This window comes from Eurosta solidaginis, chromosome 3 (genome assembly GCF_040869045.1).
Source record: "Eurosta solidaginis isolate ZX-2024a chromosome 3, ASM4086904v1, whole genome shotgun sequence".
NCBI classification, from domain to species: domain Eukaryota; kingdom Metazoa; phylum Arthropoda; class Insecta; order Diptera; family Tephritidae; genus Eurosta; species Eurosta solidaginis.
This window is the reverse complement of record NC_090321.1, coordinates 164,401,912-164,422,852: the sequence shown is the minus strand read 5'-3', so window position 1 is coordinate 164,422,852 and position 20,941 is coordinate 164,401,912. Positions and strand designations below refer to the sequence as shown.

Below are 20,941 nucleotides of genomic sequence, written 5' to 3'. Positions count from 1 at the left end.
CAGTACTCGATTACTGCTGAAACCTTTTTCCAAACTAAAGTTAAGTGGTATGTCCTGGTTCTTATAGCGCATAATTTTTCTCCGCATATCGATCCTGACGTCATGGTTAACCAAGAATTCCACTCCCAATATGACTTCATCAACGATCTCCGCCACAACGAATTTGTGTAGAACCATGACTTTTCCAATTAATACCTCACATACCACTTCGCCTTGGACTTGATTATACTCGCCTGTGACCGTACGCAACCTTGCTCCAGGTAATGACTTTACTCTCCTGTAGACCAAATCAGATCGAATCAAGGAATGAGATGCCCCCGTATCTACAGTCAGTACACGCTCTTTACCATCCACATTCCCTCTGATGGTAAGACTGCTTGATTTCCTTCCAATCTGCGACACAGATATCACAGGACATTCAATAGCCGGGGCAAGTTTTCGTTCTTTACATCCGACACGTTCTTGCTCATTTCCGCCAGCTTTGCGTTTACGGCCACCCACATTATTGGAACCATTAGGACCGGTGGTGCAATGTCGTGCAATATGACCTGGGTTGCCGCACTTTAAACATTTCATAACTCCGGCATTTTTCTGTTGTGATCCCTTCAGAGCTTCCAAAATTGTATCTACCCACTCTGGCCTTTCTACTTCCACACGATGAGCTTTGTATGCTGGTTTACTCAATAATGACGCCGTTTCCTGAGTCAATGCATGGGATACCGTTTCAGAAAATGTTTGCTTTGGGTTCGCGTATGTGGCTCGCTTCGTTTCGACGTCCCGCATGCCATTTATAAAGCTCTGAATCTTCACTCTTTCCGTGTATTCCACGGGTGCATCCGCATTTGCAAGATGAGCCAATCTTTCAATGTCAGAAGCAAACTCCTGCAAAGTCTCGTTAGCTTTTTGGTAGCGGTTTTGCAATTCTATTTGAAATATCTGTTTCCTGTGTTCGCTTCCGTATCGCCCTTCTACAGCAGCCATCAATGCGTCATAACTGTTCCGTTCGTACTCTGGAATAGTCTGTAAGATTTCGGCAGCTGGTCCTTTCAATGCTACGAAGAGCGCGGCAACTTTATCTTCCACATTCCAGTTGTTCACTGCTGCGGTCTTCTCAAACTGTAGCTTAAAGACCTGGAAAGGAACAGAACCGTCAAAGGATGGTGTTTTTACCTTTGGATTACTCGCTGAAACTGCTGGACGATTTAATTGTAACTGCTCCATACGACCCTTCAAATCATCGACTTCTGCCTGAAATTGAGCGATTTTTGCATTCTGCGCTTCCAGCTTTGATGTTACCCTTGCTTCCTGTGCTTCTAACTGTGAAGACATTTGTGCCACCTGTAATGATAAGCGCTCTTCTTGTTCTTCCATCTTTGATGTTATGCGTGTCTCCTGCTATTCCAGTTGGGATGCCATATATGTCTTCTGTTCTTCCAATTGCGTTTCCATCTTGGATGTTATACGGGTTTCCTGCGACTCCAGTTGGGATACCATATACGTCTTCTGTTCTTCAAGTTGTGAAGAAATTTTTGTTTCCTGTGCTTCAATCTTCGATGTTATTCGGTTCTCCTGCGATTCCATATATGTTTGCTGTTCTGCCAGTTGAGATGACACTGTCGATGTTTGAGCAGATATTGCAGCTAAAATCATGTTCAAGTCTGTACTGGTAACCGTCTGCGATGTTTCGTTTTTCTCTTCAATTTTTGTTGTCTCCTCGCTATCAAGATGAAAGACATGCTCTTCCACATCAATTCCTTCTGCTTCCATTGCCTCTCGTAGCCGTGCCTGAAGTTCAAGTTTAACGCCGCTTGTATTCAATCCACGGGTCTCCAACTCCTTCTTTAGTTGCTGGATCTTCAATTCACTGAACTTTGCCATGTCCTTGTGGTCCTTTGGAATTTATTCAACAATTCCTCTTCTGACACCAATTGTAACGAATTTTCTGCAAATCCTCTTATTTGCAATCCTCTGCTAAGTTCGAATCACTAAACTGTTGAATAAATAACTCCAATTTGTAATAATGCAAAATGGCCTTTATTAAAGTACTTCACAATAACAAACTGTGCAACGAATAGCTTGCTTAATAACCACACTGATTGATAGCTCAATGAAACTCTACTATTCAAAATAACACTGCTATTGCTCACTAGATATCGTCTTAATCAAACTGCTTGACAACTCAAATCAATGATGACCAAATCAAACTGAATTCCTTCTTACTCGCCTGCCCCGCTTTTATAGTACACGCTGCATACTTCTAGGCTCTTCGATTTCCAGAAGTTACTAGTTAGTTCGGCTACAAAATCGCTAGCCACAACTACGTGCACAAATTATTGCTCTCTCTTGTGACAACTCAAATAAGATATATGCATGTGTTTGTGCATTGCCGCTCCGCTGCTCGTATACGTACATATGTGTAGACGCAATTATTTATTCGTTTATGTAGATACATAATGATTGAATTATTGATGTGCATTCACGTCACTGGTTAGCATCGGCTTAGAGACGATAGCATTGCTCAGTGCTGCTAACATTCGTTACAATATTATTTAGAGTATGGCGGCCGCCGTGGTGCGGTGGTAGCGTACTCCGCCTACCCAAGTTTTTATCTATTAGAAGAAAGTTTTACTAAGCAGGGCCGCCCCTCGGCAGTGATTTGGCAAGCACTTCAAGTGTATTTCTGCCATGAAAAGTTTCTTAGTGAAAACTCATCTGCCTTGCAGATGCCGTTCGGAGTCGGCATAAAACATGTAGGTCCAGTTCCACCAATTTGCTGGAAAAATTAAAAAGGGCAGAACGCAAATTGGAAGAGAAGCTTGGCTTGAAATCTCACCGAGGCTATCGCGCCTCACAGTACTTATTTATGGGAAACCGCAAAAGAACACAAAAAAACAACGGTATGCCCGGGTTTTACTCGAGTAATAACATACCCGGCGGCCACCGTGGTGTAGTGGCAGCGGGTTCCGCCTACTACGCCAGAGGTCCTGGGTTCAAGTCCGGGGCAAAACAACATCAAAAATTTAGAAAAAAAGATGTTTCAATTAGACAAACGTTTTTCTAAGGGGTTCGCACCTTGGTAATAGTTTGACAAACACTCCAGGTGTATTTCTGCCCTGAAAAGCTTTTCATAAAGCTTAAAACATGTAGGCCCTGTCCCGCCAGAAGGTTAATCGTGTCAAGTACTTGTTTAATACCGTGCCCGGGTATGCTTAAAAAGGTGAATGTGGAATGAAATCCAAGACTAGGTCGTGTAAAATGAATGTATAAAGTATTCTCGCTCGAAAACCGCCAAATGGGAGCAAAAGTTGTAGAGGTACGACTTACTTTGGTAGAGGTTTTCATACATTTCCGTGGTTGTTTTTGCGGTTACTACTTAATCTACGGAGTTTTTAATGACTGCTATCAGAAGGTCTGTGTTTGGTCATATAAAGGGGTGGGGACGGAGACGAAGATTTGGATGGAGGTTGAGATGCAGGTGGAGATGAGGATAGACAATCATAGAGAGTGTGACTTTGATAGAGAGGGAGATGGATTGAAATTTAGATGATATTAAAAATGGATAGAAAGATGAGGGTGTGGATAGGAATGGGAAGGGAACAGGGAAGGGTGGGTATGGAAATGGAGATGGAGTGGGGACAGAAATGTGGGTGTAAATGGAAATGGGAAGGGAATAATGATGGAAATCAGAATAGATATGAACACGGAACTGAGGATTGATGTGGACCTTAGAGCTCTTAATAATCGAATATTCGAAGAATCGATTAGTCGATTAGCAAAAGTTGTGCCTAATCAACTAGCTGTTTGCATTCGATTAGCGACAGGTAGTTTTTTTTTGGAAACTTTCAATGAGTTCTGCGATTCGTTTTGAAGTTATTATAAGCCCTCCGCTGCTGAGGAACTAGAAAAGAAATTTCATACCCAGCAATTCCTCCGGAAACTCACTATGCAACAAACAATTCACTTTTTTTTATTTTTTTTTATGGCAGAAAAATTGAGTGTATGATTTTTTTTTAATGACTAGTAGATTGCATGGTATGTTGAAATCGAATACCAGCTAGTCGATTTTCAATCAAAGCTAAAGTTGCTACTCGATTAATTGACAAGTTGTTTAGCCGAATTGATCGTAAACAAGAGTCCTAATCAATTCTTGAAATTAAACGGAGTAAACCGTTTTAAGTTGTTTCCTATTCGTCTTTAATTTAAAAAATTATCATATTTAAAAATATTGTTTTTGTTGGTCTAATTTCAAAATAGGAGCTGAAATTGAAGTGAATGTCATTCGTATATATGTATATTAAAGAGATTCTTAAAAAATTAAATGATTGATTTTTTTCACTCACACTTCCGGTAATACCACGATCTAGTCTATCGAAGCGAGATGTGGCTCTCGATTGGAAAAGGTTAAGGCATGTCGCAGAGGGTTCAAGGGTCAGATTGATCTATGGGGACTCCAAAAATTAAGTTGGTTTGTGTTAGAAAGCATGTCGTTACTTTGGAGTTTTGTTGCTACTCATAGTTTATTTTTATACGTGAATTCCAGATATCTGTTAGGAATAGAGTAAAAACAAAAGAACTAAATTACTGTCCAAAAGTGTTTCCCACAACCTAACCTAAACTGTACTAAAGAAATCAAAATAGACACAGAAGAAGTATCTGTATGTGGCAAAAATTATTCTTTGGACCGACGTATCGGAATATTACCGCTACTTGCCTATACACGGATGGAAAAATTGATGGATTGTGGTATGGGGAGGTATGCTAATGAGGGAGGGGGATTTGAGTAAAAAGAAGAAGAGAGGTATATGGTGGGGCAAGAGAAGGGAAATAATAAAGGGGAAGAATGTAGAGGGAGGAAAAAGTGGGAGACAAAATATATTGGTAAAAATCAATACAAGCCTTTTTACTTATTGCTTGACTTTGGATAACGGGAAGGATTGTGCCAATACAACTATTTTTATCGGACGGATAAACCTTAAAACTTATATGAGAACAAGTAAGGAAGGCTCAGTTCGGGTGTAACCGAACATTACATACTCAGTTGAGAGCTATGGAGACAAAATAAGGGAAAATCACCATGTAGGAAAATGAACCTAGGGTAACCGTGGAATGTGTTTGTATAACATGTGTATCAAATGGAAGGAATTAAAGAGTATTTTAAGAGGGAGTGGGCCATAGCTGTACTGGTGGACGCCATTTAGGGATATCGCCATAAAGGTGGACCAGGGCTGACTCTAGAATTTTTTTGTACGATATGGGTATCAAATGAAAGGTGTTAATGAGTATTTTAAAAGTGAGTGGGCCTTAGTTCTATAGGTGGACGCCTTTTCGAGATATGGCCATAAAGGTGGACCAGGGGTGACTCTAGAATTTGTTTGTACGATATGGGTATCAAATGAAAGGTGTTAATGAGTATTTTAAAAGGGAGTGGGCCTTAGTTCTATAGGTGGGCGCCTTTTCGGGATATCGTTATAAAGGTGGACCAGGGTTGACTCTAGAATGGGTTTGTACAATATGTGTCCTTAGTTCTATAGTTATATGTGCCTTAGTTCTATAGGTGGACGCCTTTTCAAGATATCACCATAAAGGTGGACCAGGGGTGACTCTATAATGTGTTTGTACGATATGGGTATCAAATTAAAGGTATTAATGAGGGTTTTAATAGGGAGTGGTGGTAGTTGTATATGTGAAGGCATTTTCGAGATATCGACCAAAATGTGGACCCGGGTGACCCAGACCATCATCTGTCGGGTACCGCTAATTTATTTATATATGTAATACCACGAAAAGTATTTCTGCCAAGATTCCAAGGGCTTTTGATTCCGCCCTGCAGAACTTTTTCATTTTCTTCTACTTAATATGGTAGGTGTCACACCCATTTTACAAAGTTTTTTTCTAAAGTTATATTTTGGGTCAATAAACCAATCCAATTACCATGTTTCATCCCTTTTTTCGTATTTGGTATAGAATTATGGTATTTTTTTCATTTTTCGTAATTTTCGATATCGAAAAAGTGGGCGTGGTCATAGTCGGATTTCGGCCATTTTTTGTATCAATACAAAGTGAGTTCAGATAATTACGTGAACTGAGTTTAGTAAAGATATATCGATTTTTGTTCAAGTTATCGTGTTAACGGCCGAGCGGAAGGACAGACGGTCGACTGTGTGTAAAAACTGGGCGCGGCTTCAACCGATTTCGCCCTTTTTCACAGAAAACAGTTATCGTCCTAGAAGCTAAGCTCCTACCAAATTTCACAAGGATTGGTAAATTTTTGTTCGACTTATGGCATTAAAAGTATCCTAGACAAATTAAATAAAAAAGGGCGGAGCCACGCCCGTTTTGAAATTTTCTTTTATTTTTGTATTTTGTTGCACCATATCATTACTGGAGTTGAATGTTGACATAATTTACTTATATACTGTAAAGATATTAATTTTTTTTTTAATTTGACTTTAAAACATTTTTTTTTAAAGTGGACGTGGTCGGCCCCGATTTTGCTAATTTTTATTAAGCATACATATAGTAATAGGAGTAACGTTCCTGCCAAAGTTCATCATTACAGCTTGCAAAAATTCCTTTTTCCCTGTACAACCAACCGTTATCCAATCAAAGTTAATATACTCTGTGAGCTCTGCTCAACTGAGTATAAAAAGGTCCTTAGATAAATATCTGACTAAATCGAGCGGATTTTCCAGCTAGCTTCCCTACAAGAATACTGACTATCATATGACTATCATCTGATTGTCAGCAATGTCAACCTAACGATCAGCGCCTCATACAAACTTTCTATCACAAACTTAAGGGGACTTGCGCAAATGTGATGTAAACAACTGTGTACGTGTGAGTTTTTGTCTCCTTCTTATACACCAACATCGCCTACTGATTAAGTATATAGCCGTACTGCTCACTCTCAATCCTTTTCCTGGATCAGTGCTGACACTCTAACTAACAAAAAATGTCATAAATGATAGTTTACTGTAGATATCAGGTTTGACTGTTATACTATCATAAATGACAATTGTTATATTCAGCCAAAAATGAAACAATGCTTTTTGCTTTTTATTTACTTTATTTCATTACGTTTTTAATTTTGTACGCGATAAAAGCATACGCGTTTCTTATTTGTTTAAAATAAATAATTTTATAAAAATTCGACTTCAGAATTTATTATTTTCGATTTTTTTTCTTTTAGCATGGAGCTTTGAAATGCTCTCTTTTTCACTTTTTAAACTTATTTTATATATGGTTTTCGTCGGTTGAAAATGGCGGAATTTAAAAAATAATAAAACAACCGTGATAATCATTTGATTGTCATATGACAGTCAGTAGTGACAACATGATTAAATCGGATAAACTGTTCTCGCATACATAAAATTCCGTTGAGAATTATGTATCTGTCTCACATGCATAATGGTATCTGCTGTATGTTCTTTTGTTCTGAGCCAGGTGTCCGAAGCTTTCCCAGTTTGAGTCCTTTTTCATGATTATAGGCTGTCGTTGGGAACATGCGGACATGCGTGAGCGATCAAAGGAACATACATAAATTTGAGTATCAATGTTTACGTCATCGCAGGATCAGCATTGTCAATTACAATTGTGAGTGTATTAGTAAAACTATCAGCGTTTCTTGTAGGGTTAAAGTAATAGCGATTTTTTATCCAAATAGGTACCTATTTAGTTTTTGACTAGTTGTGTACATTTTTTCGGCGCTATCTTTATTGTTCATCATTTTCTCTATCCTATTATGCTTGATCTACTCATACATATTTATCATATTGATGTTGCCTTGCAGTTGATGATCTTAGCGTCTGTTCATTAAGCGCTTGGGAGCAAGTGCATACGCTGACATACATATATAGTATTAATGTGAGAGTATGAAGGTAAATACCCACCAAAATAATTTGTACTTAAGTATTAGGAATTTTTAAACATCTTTAGGCTTTATAATAAATTAAGTCGAGATGGCCAACAGAAAGAAAATAATTTAAAAGGTCTATTAAAAGAGACTCAGACATTCTGCTAAACAGATCATACATATGTATCTACATTAGGGTGGTCCTTATTTGTATGGAGAAAATTTTATCATCAGATTTCCAAAGTCTCAACCCCTAAATCGATAGTAATATGGTCGAAGATATCACACAAAAAATTTTATCCCGATTGGAGATGGTTTAGGCGTGTCGCAGGGGGGGGGGGGGGGGGGGTCACAGTTGAAATTGCTCTTTGGAGAATCGCAAAATAAAAGTGATTTTTCTTTTTATCTAATACCCGAAATAGATAGCACTATGGTCGGAGATATCACATACAAAATTTGGTTATGATTGGAAAAGCCTAAGGCGTGTCGCAGGGGGGTAAAAGTTCAGACTACCTTATGGAGACTCGCAAAATAAAAGAGAAAGAGAAAAGAGAGGAATGGTCTATATTTATTTATTTATTTGGATTAAATTCGACACAGACACAATGCGGTCGACTACTGAGATAAATAAAACATAAAATTAATGTTACAAATAATTAAATTCAACCATACATATGAAAGAGAGTACAAAATATCAAGCCAGACGTGACAGTATTGAATTATGCAACGCGGAAAACGAACATTCAAAACTGATGCAATTATACAAGTTGTTGTAGTGCGAACACCAACTTCGCAGTGTATTATTTTTGGCAAAATTTTGCCGGCAAAGTGGTAAATAAAAAGGCACAAAGTTCCTAGACGTTCTACCAGGAACAGCAAATATTAGTCGACTAATAAGATCAGATGAGTCGATCTCGCCCATAATGAGCTTGTGAATGAACATTACCCCGAGTAAAGTTATTCGATTTTCTAAAGTTGGCAGATTTATAAGGAGAAGCCTATTTCTATATGGTGGCAAATGCACACTAGAATCCCAGTTAAGACCACGTAGTGCAAATATAATGAATTGCTTCTGTACTGACTCAATACGCTTTATAAAGTTTTGATACCCTGGGCACCAGACACACGAACAATACTCTAAGACTGGTCGTACCAACGATGTGTAGAGGGTCTTAGTCAGATACGGATCATTAAACTGCTTAGCCCATCACTTCACAAAACCAAGTATACCCGTTTCTTTGCTTACCATTGATGAAATATGCGTATTAAAAGTCAGTTTAGGATTAAAAAGAACGCCTAGATCACTAACGACAGAAATACGCTCCAAAGGCGTGCTGTTTAACGTATACGATGTCAAACTTGGCTTCACTCGATGAAATGTCATTAGTTTGCACTTCGAGCAATTCAAAACTAGTAAATTTGCAGTACACCAGCAAAAGACTCCGAAGGCAAGTATGAGTAACAAAGTTTAACATCATCCGCATACAAAAGAGTTCGGGAATGTATGAGAGTTTGTGGTAAGTCATTTATAAACAAGGTAAAAAGTAACGGACCCAAATGACTACCCTGAGGCACACCACACGTTACATTAAACAACCTAGAAAGACTGTTTTTAAACAAAACTTGTTGAGTCCAATTCGCGAGATAGCTTTCGAGCCATACAAGTAAATGCTTCGGAAATCCAAGTAGATCAAGTTTGTAAACTAAGAGCTCATGATTGACAGAGTCAAACGCTTTACTGAAGTCGGCATAGATCACATCCATTCAACTATTGTTTAAAAATCCATCCATTATATAAGAAGTAAACTCTAGCAAGTTGGTAGTAGTTGATCTACGCGGCACAAACCCATGCTGGCAGGGCGATAATATGGAGCTACACATGAGTTGAAGTTGACATGTAATTATTCGCTCAAATGTTTTGGGAATAGCTGAAAGCTTAGCTATACCTCTATAGTTCTCGATACTAATACCTTTTTTGTGCGAAGGTATAATGAATCATTTCTTCCAAATCGATGGAAAAGGGGCAGATTCCATAGATAATTGGAATAATTTATGTATCGGCTCAGATAAGTTAACTGCACAGTATTTGAGTACACAACTAGGAACACCATCTGGACCCGGAGAAAAAATCGGTTTCAAACCGAGAAGGCTCTGAAGAACAGTATTCTTATCAATTACTGGATTAAGAATGCAATTAAAACTTTCCAAATTGTAGGAGTGTTGACCGTGTTGAAAACGTTTAAATGAGTAGGTCGACTTGAAGAATTCTGCAAATAATTCCGCAATATCATTATCAGAACTAGCGTTCTTGCAACCAAAAGAAAAGGTAGCTGGAAAACCAGATGTTTTCCTCTTGGAATTAACAAAACTGTAAAATCTTTTCAGATTGTTGAAAAATTGAAATTTACAACTGCTTAAGTACAACTTATAACAATTGTTGGTTTAGACAATGAAAGTTGCAACGAGCACCCGAATATTTAGAAAAATCGGCAGAAGATCCTGATCTCTTGAAACGTTTATAAAGCCTATATTTAATATTATTGAGTCTTATAAGTTGTCTTGTGAACCAAGGTGGTTTACTTGTTCCAGCACTAACACATCGAAGGGGAACCCAGCTTTCAAAGAAGCCATGAAGAATACCGTAAAATAATGAAGTCGCTGAGTCGACGTCATTACTCGAATAAAGATCTGTCCATGGTTCAATTATGTACAGGTTGGCTCATCTCATCAGCTGATTTTATTTATGCCATTGCATGGTCGAAGGGATTGTCAAAAGGAGATGGCAAACTCAAAATGAAACCAACATATTGGCAACATTTTACTTACACATACAACAACTTCTAAGTTTTATGTTTCCATTCCATACCATTCGCACCAACACCAATACACAGATTTTGACAATTTGAACAGACATATTTTGTTGCTTTACAGATGAGCCAACCTGTATATAGTTGAACCATGGATCTGGGGTCCTATTCAGTAACTATGAGTTTTGAAATGTACATTTTTCTTCCATACTGAAGAAAAAGTGTACATTTTAAAACTCACAGTTACACACAGTTAGTTAGTCTTCAGTATGGAAGAAAAATGTACATTTCAAAACTCATAGTTACTGAATAGGGCCCCTGACCAGTCATGAGTAGCAACAATTCGTTGAGCTTTATGAAGTCTGCTTTATAAAAACATATTGAGCGGGATCGAGATTTTAATTTTGTAAAGCACAGCTCCTTAGGAAGCTGAACAATGCCAATTTCTATTTCAAGCGTAGGATATAAGGGATCTTCTGGAAAAGATAAAGGTCAAGAATCTTGTTTTTACAATTTAAAACATTGTTGATCTGTACGAGTGATGTATCTTAAATATTCTTTTGGGTTTTTTGTCAATATTATAAGCAAATTAATTGCATAAAATAAATTAAGTTTTCAAGTGATCAAGAACTGAAGTTGATATTTCGTTTCAATATGGTATCGCGACAAAAAATTAAGATTTATTTAGTGGGCCTCATCGAAAACCAAATTACGGGTGCCAAGTTGCCTTCTAATGGGCAAGTGTTACGGGTTTTTTTCTACAATATTAGAAAAATAAAATTAAGTGTTCGCGAGAGGGCATATCTTGTGATAAAAGAGACGGAAGTGTTTTGGCAAAAAGCAGGCATCCCTCTCAAGCCTAAACATCATAATGTTGCGAAGTTAGAAGCGTTATATATGAGATGGCGTTCGCTTTTTAAAAGCAGTAAACGCCATTCTGCACACAAAAATTTGATATAGCTCACGAAAAAGCATTGAACATGATCAACAACCAAACTGATAAGGAGTTTCTTATCGATCAGAGGAAGAAAGGACGTTTAGGCGCATTTTCAAGAATAAATTGTACCGGAAATAATAAAGAGTGCTTAAAAAAAGCTGCGATGTAGACTCGCCTGGAGGTAGTAAACATTCTTTGTTACTTTTTACAATTATGTAATTCCAAATATCATTTCAATACTGCGTTAGAAGAAGCGGTTGAAGAAAGCGATAATGAAGATTTTGATCGGGGAAGCAATTGCTCACTGGAAATATCAAGTCGAAATGAATCAAAAAACAAAAGAGGGCAGGAAATTTTAATTACACCCAAACAAGTATCAGTTCGTGATAAGCTTAAAGCAAGTTGCTCACTGGAACGATCAAGTCGAAAAGTGGAAAAAAAACAAACGAGGGCAAACAAATTCTATTACACCCAAACTAGTATCAGTTCTTGACAGTTGTAAAGTCAGCGATCGAAATCCAGTCAGAATACTAATAGCAGTATCCGAAGCCCTTGGTGCAAATGTAAAAACTCTAACCGTAAACCGGAGTAGTATCCGACGATGTCGTCTAAAAAAGCACCGATAAATAATGAAGCAGCTAAAACGATCGTTTGAATCCAAAGCAATTACGTCAGTTATCGTTCACTGGGATGGGAAGTTGTTGCCTGCAACAGAAGGAACAGGGGAAGTAGACAGGCTTCCAACAATTATTTCATGGGAAGATGGAGAACAACTACTTGGTGCTCCAGCAATTTCGAACGGAAGTGGAAAAGCACAAGCTTCTGTAGTATACGACTTACTTGTTAGGTGGAAAGTACACGACAAAGTTGAAGCGGTATGTTGTGATACAACGGCGTCGAACACGGGCAGGTTACAGGGAGCTTGTATTTTCTTGGAACAAAAACTTGGTAAAAGGTTGTTGCATTTGCCGTGTCGTCGCCATATATACTCAGTGCTTTCGAAGCAAAAATACCCTTATCAAAAGGACCTAATGTTGAGATTTTTAAAAACTTTAGAGACGCCTGGCCCAATTTAGACAAACGTAATTTTAAAGCTGGAATTGAGGACGGCTTCGTCAGAACAGCAATACCTAATAAAGAAGAGCTTGTAGATAGCTTCCATCACATTTTAGTATCAAGACAGCCTCGTGAAGACTATAAAGAATTTGTAGAACTAGCACTTGTTTTTCTTGGTTGTTCTCCAAAGAGCTATACATTTTCAGCACCAGGCGCCTTCCACCACGCTCGGTGGATGGCAAAGGGTATTTATGCATTTTTATAGTTTAAATTTATTTAGAGAATTGGATTCACGCCTCTAAATCCATAGCTGCCCCAGGCGCTGAATTCTTTTTTGTTAATAAGTCACACCAATACAAGAACTTTGACAAGGTGATAGGCGAAGCCACGTTCTCGAAGTTCAAAAATCATTTATGGTATCTCTCACAGGAAACAGTTTGTTTGGCACTATTTGATGAAAAAATTTTAAAAGAAACAAAGTAAAAAATGGTTGCAGCTCTTGGAAAAGACAATTACTTTGTAAGAAAAAAGTATGACTTTGTAATAGGAAGTGAATAAAGAGTATTTGCCAATGATCTAGATCAGTTTGTAAGTAAAAGCAGCTTAGATTTTTCCGATAGGTTTTGCATAAATAAAGAGTTTCTTCATTCAGACCCAAATTGTTGGGCAACTAACGAAAATTATATTAAAGCTGTTGATAGATTAAAAAATTTGAAAGTCGTAAACGATACGGCAGAGAGAGGAGTTAAACTTGTAGAAGAGTACAACAAAATCTTATCCAAAAACGAAGAGGACAAACAATACATATTGCAGGTAGTCAAATACTATAAAGAAAAATACGCAAACGCTACAAAGCAATCTTTATCACAACCATTGGTTATTTAGAAATTTATTGTTTAATTATTATCTAAAGAGAACGAACATGAATTTATTGTTATTTTATTTATAACTTGAAAACTCAATAAAAACAAATTGTTCACATTTTTCGAGTCTCCATAGGGTTGTCTGAACTTTTACCCCCCTGCGACACGCCTTAGGCTTTTCCAATCATAATCAAATTTTGTATGTGATATCTCCGACCATAGTGATATCTATTTCGGGTATTAGATAAAAAGAAAAATCACTTTTATTTTTCGAGTCTCCATAGGGTATTCTGAACTTTTACCCCCCTGCGCCACGCCTCAGGCTTTTCCAATCATAACCAAATTTTGTATGTGATATCTCCGACCATAGTGATATCTATTTCGGGTATTAGATAAAATGAAAAATCACTTTTATTTTTCGAGTCTCCATATGGTAGTCTGAACTTTTACCCCCTGCGACACGCCTTAGGCTTTTCCAATCACAACCAAATTTTGTATGTGATATCTCCGACCATAGTGATATCTATTTCGGGTATTAGATAAAAAGAAAAATCACTTCTATTTTTCGAGTCTCCATAGGGTAGTTTGAACTTTTACCCCCCAGCGACACGCCTTAGGCTTTTCCAATCATAACCAAATTTTGTATGTGATATCTCTGACCATAGTGATATCTATTTCGGGTATTAGATAAAAAGAAAACTCACTTTTATTTTTCGAGTCTCCATAGAGTAGTCTGAACTTCAACCCACCCCCCTGCGACACCCCTTAGGCGTTTCCAATCGGGACCAGAATTTGCATCTCATAATTTCTATCATAGGGCTACCGATTTCGAGTATTAGATAAAAAGAAAAATCACTTTTTTGAGTCTCCATAGAGCAATTTCAACTTTGACCCCCCTGCGACACTCCTAAACCATCTCCTATCGGGATAACAAATTTTGTGCGATATAATTTATTTAATAATTTGGGAAAAATTTAAACAACGTGACATCAGGACGGACAAGGCGACAGCTGTTTCGATTATACCTTGTAAATCTCTTCAAAGCCTTTTCTCCCGGGAGTGGGAGTCGAACTCGCACTCCTACGATAGTTGAAATGGTTATAAACGCATTCAGCTACGTCATGCCTTAGTTGTTGTAAAGTTTTTCCCAATTGCCTTCTTTTTGCATATTTTAATATTTTACACATTGCCATACTTCGTATGCAATTATGTGTTAAAGCTATGCTTGGTACGGCGGTTTTCAAAGAAACTTTGGTTTTGTTGCTGTTTTTGTTCTATTTATAGAACTACAACGAATTAACCAATTTTGTCTGTTTGTATGATTTTAATAATCGGGGATTGCCCATATTGCTTTTTTAAATGTATGAAAACATTTATTTGAAGCAATTTTTTTTAATTTTATAATTTATTTAATAATTTGGGAAAAATTTAAACAACGTGACATCAGGACGGACAAGGCGACAGCTGTTTCGATTATACCTTGTAAATCTCTTCAAAGCCTTTTCTCCCGGGAGTGGGAGTCGAACTCGCACTCCTACGATAGTTGAAATGGTTATAAACGCATTCAGCTACGTCATGCCTTAGTTGTTGTAAAGTTTTTCCCAATTGCCTTCTTTTTGCATATTTTAATCTTTTACACATTGCCATACTTCGTATGCAATTATGTGTTAAAGCTATGCTTGGTACGGCGGTTTTCAAAGAAACTTTGGTTTTGTTGCTGTTTTTGTTCTATTTATAGAACTACAACGAATTAACCAATTTTGTCTGTTTGTATGATTTTAATAATCGGGGATTGCCCATATTGCTTTTTTAAATGTATGAAAACATTTATTTGAAGCAATTTTTTTAATTTTATAATTTATTTAATAATTTGGGAAAAATTTAAACAACGTGACATCAGGACGGACAAGGCGACAGCTGTTTCGATTATACCTTGTAAATCTCTTCAAAGCCTTTTCTCCCGGGAGTGGGAGTCGAACTCGCACTCCTACGATAGTTGAAATGGTTATAAACGCATTCAGCTACGTCATGCCTTAGTTGTTGTAAAGTTTTTCCCAATTGCCTTCTTTTTGCATATTTTAATCTTTTACACATTGCCATACTTCGTATGCAATTATGTGTTAAAGCTATGCTTGGTACGGCGGTTTTCAAAGAAACTTTGTTTTTGTTGCTGTTTTTGTTCTATTTATAGAACTACAACGAATTAACCAATTTTGTCTGTTTGTATGATTTTAATAATCGGGGATTGCCCATATTGCTTTTTTAAATGTATGAAAACATATATTTGAAGCAATTTTTTTAATTTTATAATTTATTTAATAATTTGGGAAAAATTTAAACAACGTGACATCAGGACGGACAAGGCGACAGCTGTTTCGATTATACCTTGTAAATCTCTTCAAAGCCTTTTCTCCCGGGAGTGGGAGTCGAACTCGCACTCCTACGATAGTTGAAATGGTGATAAACGCATTCAGCTACGTCATGCCTTAGTTGTTGTAAAGTTTTTCCCAATTGCCTTCTTTTTGCATATTTTAATCTTTTACACATTGCCATACTTCGTATGCAATTATGTGTTAAAGCTATGCTTGGTACGGCGGTTTTCAAAGAAACTTTGGTTTTGTTGCTGTTTTTGTTCTATTTATAGAACTACAACGAATTAACCAATTTTGTCTGTTTGTATGATTTTAATAATCGGGGATTGCCCATATTGCTTTTTTAAATGTATGAAAACATTTATTTGAAGCAATTTTTTTAATTTTATAATTTATTTAATAATTTGGGAAAAATTTAAACAACGTGACATCAGGACGGACAAGGCGACAGCTGTTTCGATTATACCTTGTAAATCTCTTCAAAGCCTTTTCTCCCGGGAGTGGGAGTCGAACTCGCACTCCTACGATAGTTGAAATGGTTATAAACGCATTCAGCTACGTCATGCCTTAGTTGTTGTAAAGTTTTTCCCAATTGCCTTCTTTTTGCATATTTTAATCTTTTACACATTGCCATACTTCGTATGCAATTATGTGTTAAAGCTATGCTTGGTACGGCGGTTTTCAAAGAAACGATATAGTTGACCGTGGTGCAACCGATCTAGGGGGTGAGACTGGAAAAAATACTACATTCGATTATAAGGACCACCCTAATGTACATATCACGGTGAAAGAGATATGAACTTACTTTATTTCTTTTTCACAGTCCGCAAAGGACTTAAATCGGTAAACTACAAAACAGATTCATAAGTCTGCTATAGTATAGTTGGCCGTTTTAAGTCCTTTTTAAGAGTGTGTTTGATATTTGTTTTGGTTAACAAAATTTTAAGTTACGACTCTTTTATTAGAATTCGAAATTGTTCCAAAATACATTGAATAAGTGTGGAATGTATGAATATAGGTGTAAATTAGGGATCTTAAAGTTATTCAATTAATCAGATTATTCGATTTTTGTACGTTTGTTAACCGATTCGAATATCCGGTTTATCCGGATAGCAGAAAAATCCGGATGCAGTTCCCAGCCCTAGTATCGATCAATGAAGTTTTATTATTGTTCTAAATAATTTTTCCATTGATAATGAAAGTTTTAATGTGCGTTGCTGCACCTAATTATATATCGTCTAATCGTCTTATATTTATTTAATGATGAAAATTATTAGTACAATAAGATTTGAGGTATTTTATAGTACAGCATAAAAGGAAAAATAGTTATAAGTAGTAGTAGTACAAAAGAAAATAAACAGTTACATGATACTGATATAAACAGATATATATATATATATATATATTGTAAGCCTATCCGTAAAAACTAATTTGTAATTTATTCAAGTATCGTGATCAAATACACGGCCAGTCTACATACTATTATCAGAAAAATAGTTATAGATAAAATTCGTATAGTTGCTCCTGCTTATACTATTTCTTATAGCATTGGGAATAGAATTCCAGGTACGTATAGTGTTCACGAAGAATAGTCTAGTCGACGCAACAGATTTAAATGTGGATACTATAAGGTAGTTTAAACGAGCGGATCTTGGGAAAAGGAAAATGCAGCTCCTGGCTTTGAAATAGTCGGATATTTGACATCCCAGAAGGCTAGATTTCCAAAGGGATATGTGGTCGAATTTCGAAAGTCCATACACATTGCGTATTATATGGTTAAAGGCCACGTCTGGTAAGCTGAATCTACTGATAATCATAGCAATCAAAGATTTTGTGAAAGAATTTCTTGTTGCTGCCAAGGTGCGTCAGTTGTTGTTAAGAAGGAATTACTAGCGTACTTTGCTACACAAATGTAAAAAGTATGCCGTATCTTCTGGCCAATCAGCAACGCCGATCTACTGTCAGTCACGAACAACCCCCCAATCTACACTGAAATTAAAAAACGTAAGTGGGGTTGGATCGGTCACACTCTCCGCAGAGAAGATGACAACGTTGCCAAAATGGCCTTTCAATGGAACCCACAAGGAAGCAGGCGCACGGGACGTCCTCAACAAACTTGGATGCGTACGATTTTCAATGAGAACTCTTCCACCGCCACCTGGAATGAAATAAGACGTTTAGCGACTGATAGAAGTCGCTGGATAGCGTTTTTCTCCGCCCTATGCTCCGACAAGGAGCGATAAGTTGTGCTTCTGGATGGCTATGGTATTAGTTTTAACCTTTGCGATTGTCAACTAGATGTTCAATTCTATCTAGGAATATAACTAACTTGCTAAACAGAAGCGCAATTTCTTGGTGGGTATGCTTATATATTCATGTAAACTTCTCCATAAGTAAACTCGTATTTAAATTTCACATACATTCAATCCGTAATAATAATTACCCAGCGGACCAAATGCTCACAAATGATACCCTATTTGAGCGATTTACGAAATTTAACCGGATAAAACTTTTGCAAACGCATCTGAAAACGATAGCAATATGACTCATATATCGTTCAGTTTGTGGTAGTGAAAGTATTGTTTACGATAGTCGCAACAAATAAAGGCTAGCGAATATTAAGCAATATTTTTTATAGACTATTTTTGATACATCTGCGTAGTCCGATAAAATATTTCATTTGATACATTTTCGACTCAAATTAGATACTTAAAAAATTGTTTTCCCGAGTCGGAAACAATATTATATATATATCGGAAAGGATATTGCAAAATGATAACAAGAAATAGGATGAGCGAATTTTTTAGTTGTTCCGTTTTCCGTTGTGTTCCCCTATATTAAATACCTTGAAGCGCACTTGAGGCGTTTATACTCATTTCGCACAGTATTTATTTGCGTATAATAAATATTAAATAATTTTTCAAACACAGCACTCAAGTATTCACTTTCAGGGATATCATAGAATTAAAAATAGTTTTATTTCTTATTTGTGCTGCGCATCGATAGAAGAAATAACGCTATATACGAAAGTATGAACCGTTATTTTGTTTGCATTTTGGTTTTTGTCACAAAACAAATGTTACAAAGCTCATAAGTAAGTATTTTGCGCCACAAAAATGAGCATTGTTCTTTGCTCACTTGCGAGATTTCCAGCAAACATTAAGCTGGTGATATGCGGTAAATAAAATTTCTATCGCTCTTTGTTCGCGTAGGAGCTTGTTTACAGGATTTTTGCGATAAAAATCAAGTTTCTATCTTCTTTTGTTCACATATGAGCTCATTTCTGAACATTTTGCGAGTCTCGCAAATTAATCAAACTTGGTCCGCTGGGAACATATGTACATACATACATATATAACACACATACATATATTCTGCTTAGTACGTATAGGGAAAAACACTGCGCCTTCATAAACAAACAAAAAATGATGAATAAAAATTAATCTAAATTTAGTTCACTGCCAATTTGAATGTTTTCAGACAGTGAAATCTCTGTTCTTCACATCTGTCGGCGATATTCATTTTATTTGTTTAATTTATTTTCTTTTCGACGCTAAATTCACATTTTCTTAGTCACAACGATTTTAAACAATACAACCGCAATTATAATTGGCTTTACATTTGTTGTTGCTTTTGTTTTTTTTGTTTTTCATTGTTAAAAGAAAAAATTTTGCTCAAACTCATTGGCTAATTGCCATCGAAATTTACTTGCAACTGATTTTCACTCGCCCACTTCCAAATACAAATGGAGTATGTATGGATGTATGTATGTACATATGAACCTATCTAACACCTAGATCTAAACAGCGATCAACTATAAAAACACGTTGTTCGGAAAACACGAAAAACTGTCTGATTCTCCGATATGCTCTAAGGAAATTTTATGGTTTTGCCAGTCATTTTCTCGACAATCAGTATAACTATTATTGAATCGATTTTGCAGATCGGTTGGTTTGGATTATGGAACCCGGTATTATTCATAACATCAAAAATTCAGATTTTCGACTTAGCTCTCTTTATATCTGCGTTGCATTGCTACAATATCGCATGTGGTATATACATATATAAACATAGTTGCTGATACATATGTATCTATTATATATAATTTTGTTTGTATGTATGTATGTCCAATTGAGGATCAAGCTCGGATTTATGGTATTCAATAGATATTTTCTACGAAACCAGTCTTACTTGAGTCTACACCTACGTTCCAGCAATAACATAACGTGTAAGACAGACTGACGTATACACCTAAAGTATTTAATATCATTATTTTGGTTAATTTTTCATTTTTGTGTTTTTGAATTTTTTTTATTGCAACAAATTTTCACAATTATTTCACATACTTTCTCCTTTTTTGTAGCGACCAACAACACTTTGCTCTTCACCGTTCTTTAATTTAAGTTTGACTTCAGTTGTTAGTTACAATACGAATAGTACAATATGTACCGTTGTATTGTACGCTTTCCTTTTGGCACTGGGCGACTAAAATAATGTCTATTATTATGTAGCAGTATGTGTGTGTGTTTGTTTCAGAGGCGGTGGTGTGGCGACAAAAGGTGGAAGTTTTTTTGTTAGAAATAATCGACCGGGTTCGCTCCGAGCACTTATACGCATTCGCGTCAACAATCTATTGTGTACTGATACTTGTGGTTGCGATCTCCTCTAAAACAGCCTAAAAATGTTTGAACGAAAAGCTAAGAGAGCTGGATAGCTTAAGTTGCTGCGCCCACGAACTGGGGAGATAGGTTGATTTTTGAGAAGATTTCAATACTTCTTTGCTCTCTTCTCTCTGTGCGTGCTAGCCAGTTGTGAGATAGAATCGTTCCATTGATCTTTCAAAGTTATCTTATAATTATCTTCGGCTGGGGCTGCGTACATAAGTAGGTACATACATACATATGCATGCCTACATGAACGTATAGCAGAGATCGGCGCAAGTACTAATTTTGGTAACTTAATAGACTCGTACGGAAAGTGGCTGGTAATTTGCCGACAAAAGCACAATAATGGCAGCAGGCGCAACATAAATGATCATCTCCCTAGTTTTTCTG

At 36.7% G+C, this 20,941-nt stretch overlaps 1 protein-coding gene across 3 annotated transcripts in view; it reads right to left on the bottom strand.

The window, feature by feature from the left end:
- Positions 1-20,533, bottom strand: part of LOC137244556 (probable serine/threonine-protein kinase nek3) — a 125,708-nt gene extending 105,175 nt beyond the window's left edge. Inside the window, exons 1-2 of one of the 3 annotated variants that reach the window (XM_067773701.1) lie at positions 20,234-20,533; positions 20,079-20,138 (exon numbers count right to left, since the gene is read on the bottom strand). The gene's annotated coding sequence lies outside the window, so the exon portion shown is untranslated. Of the gene's footprint in view, positions 1-4,340; positions 4,545-20,078; positions 20,139-20,233 lie in introns of all 3 variants that reach the window. The other 2 variants (XM_067773700.1, XM_067773699.1) reach the window with 2 other exon arrangements.
- Positions 20,534-20,941: the final 408 nt, after the last annotated feature.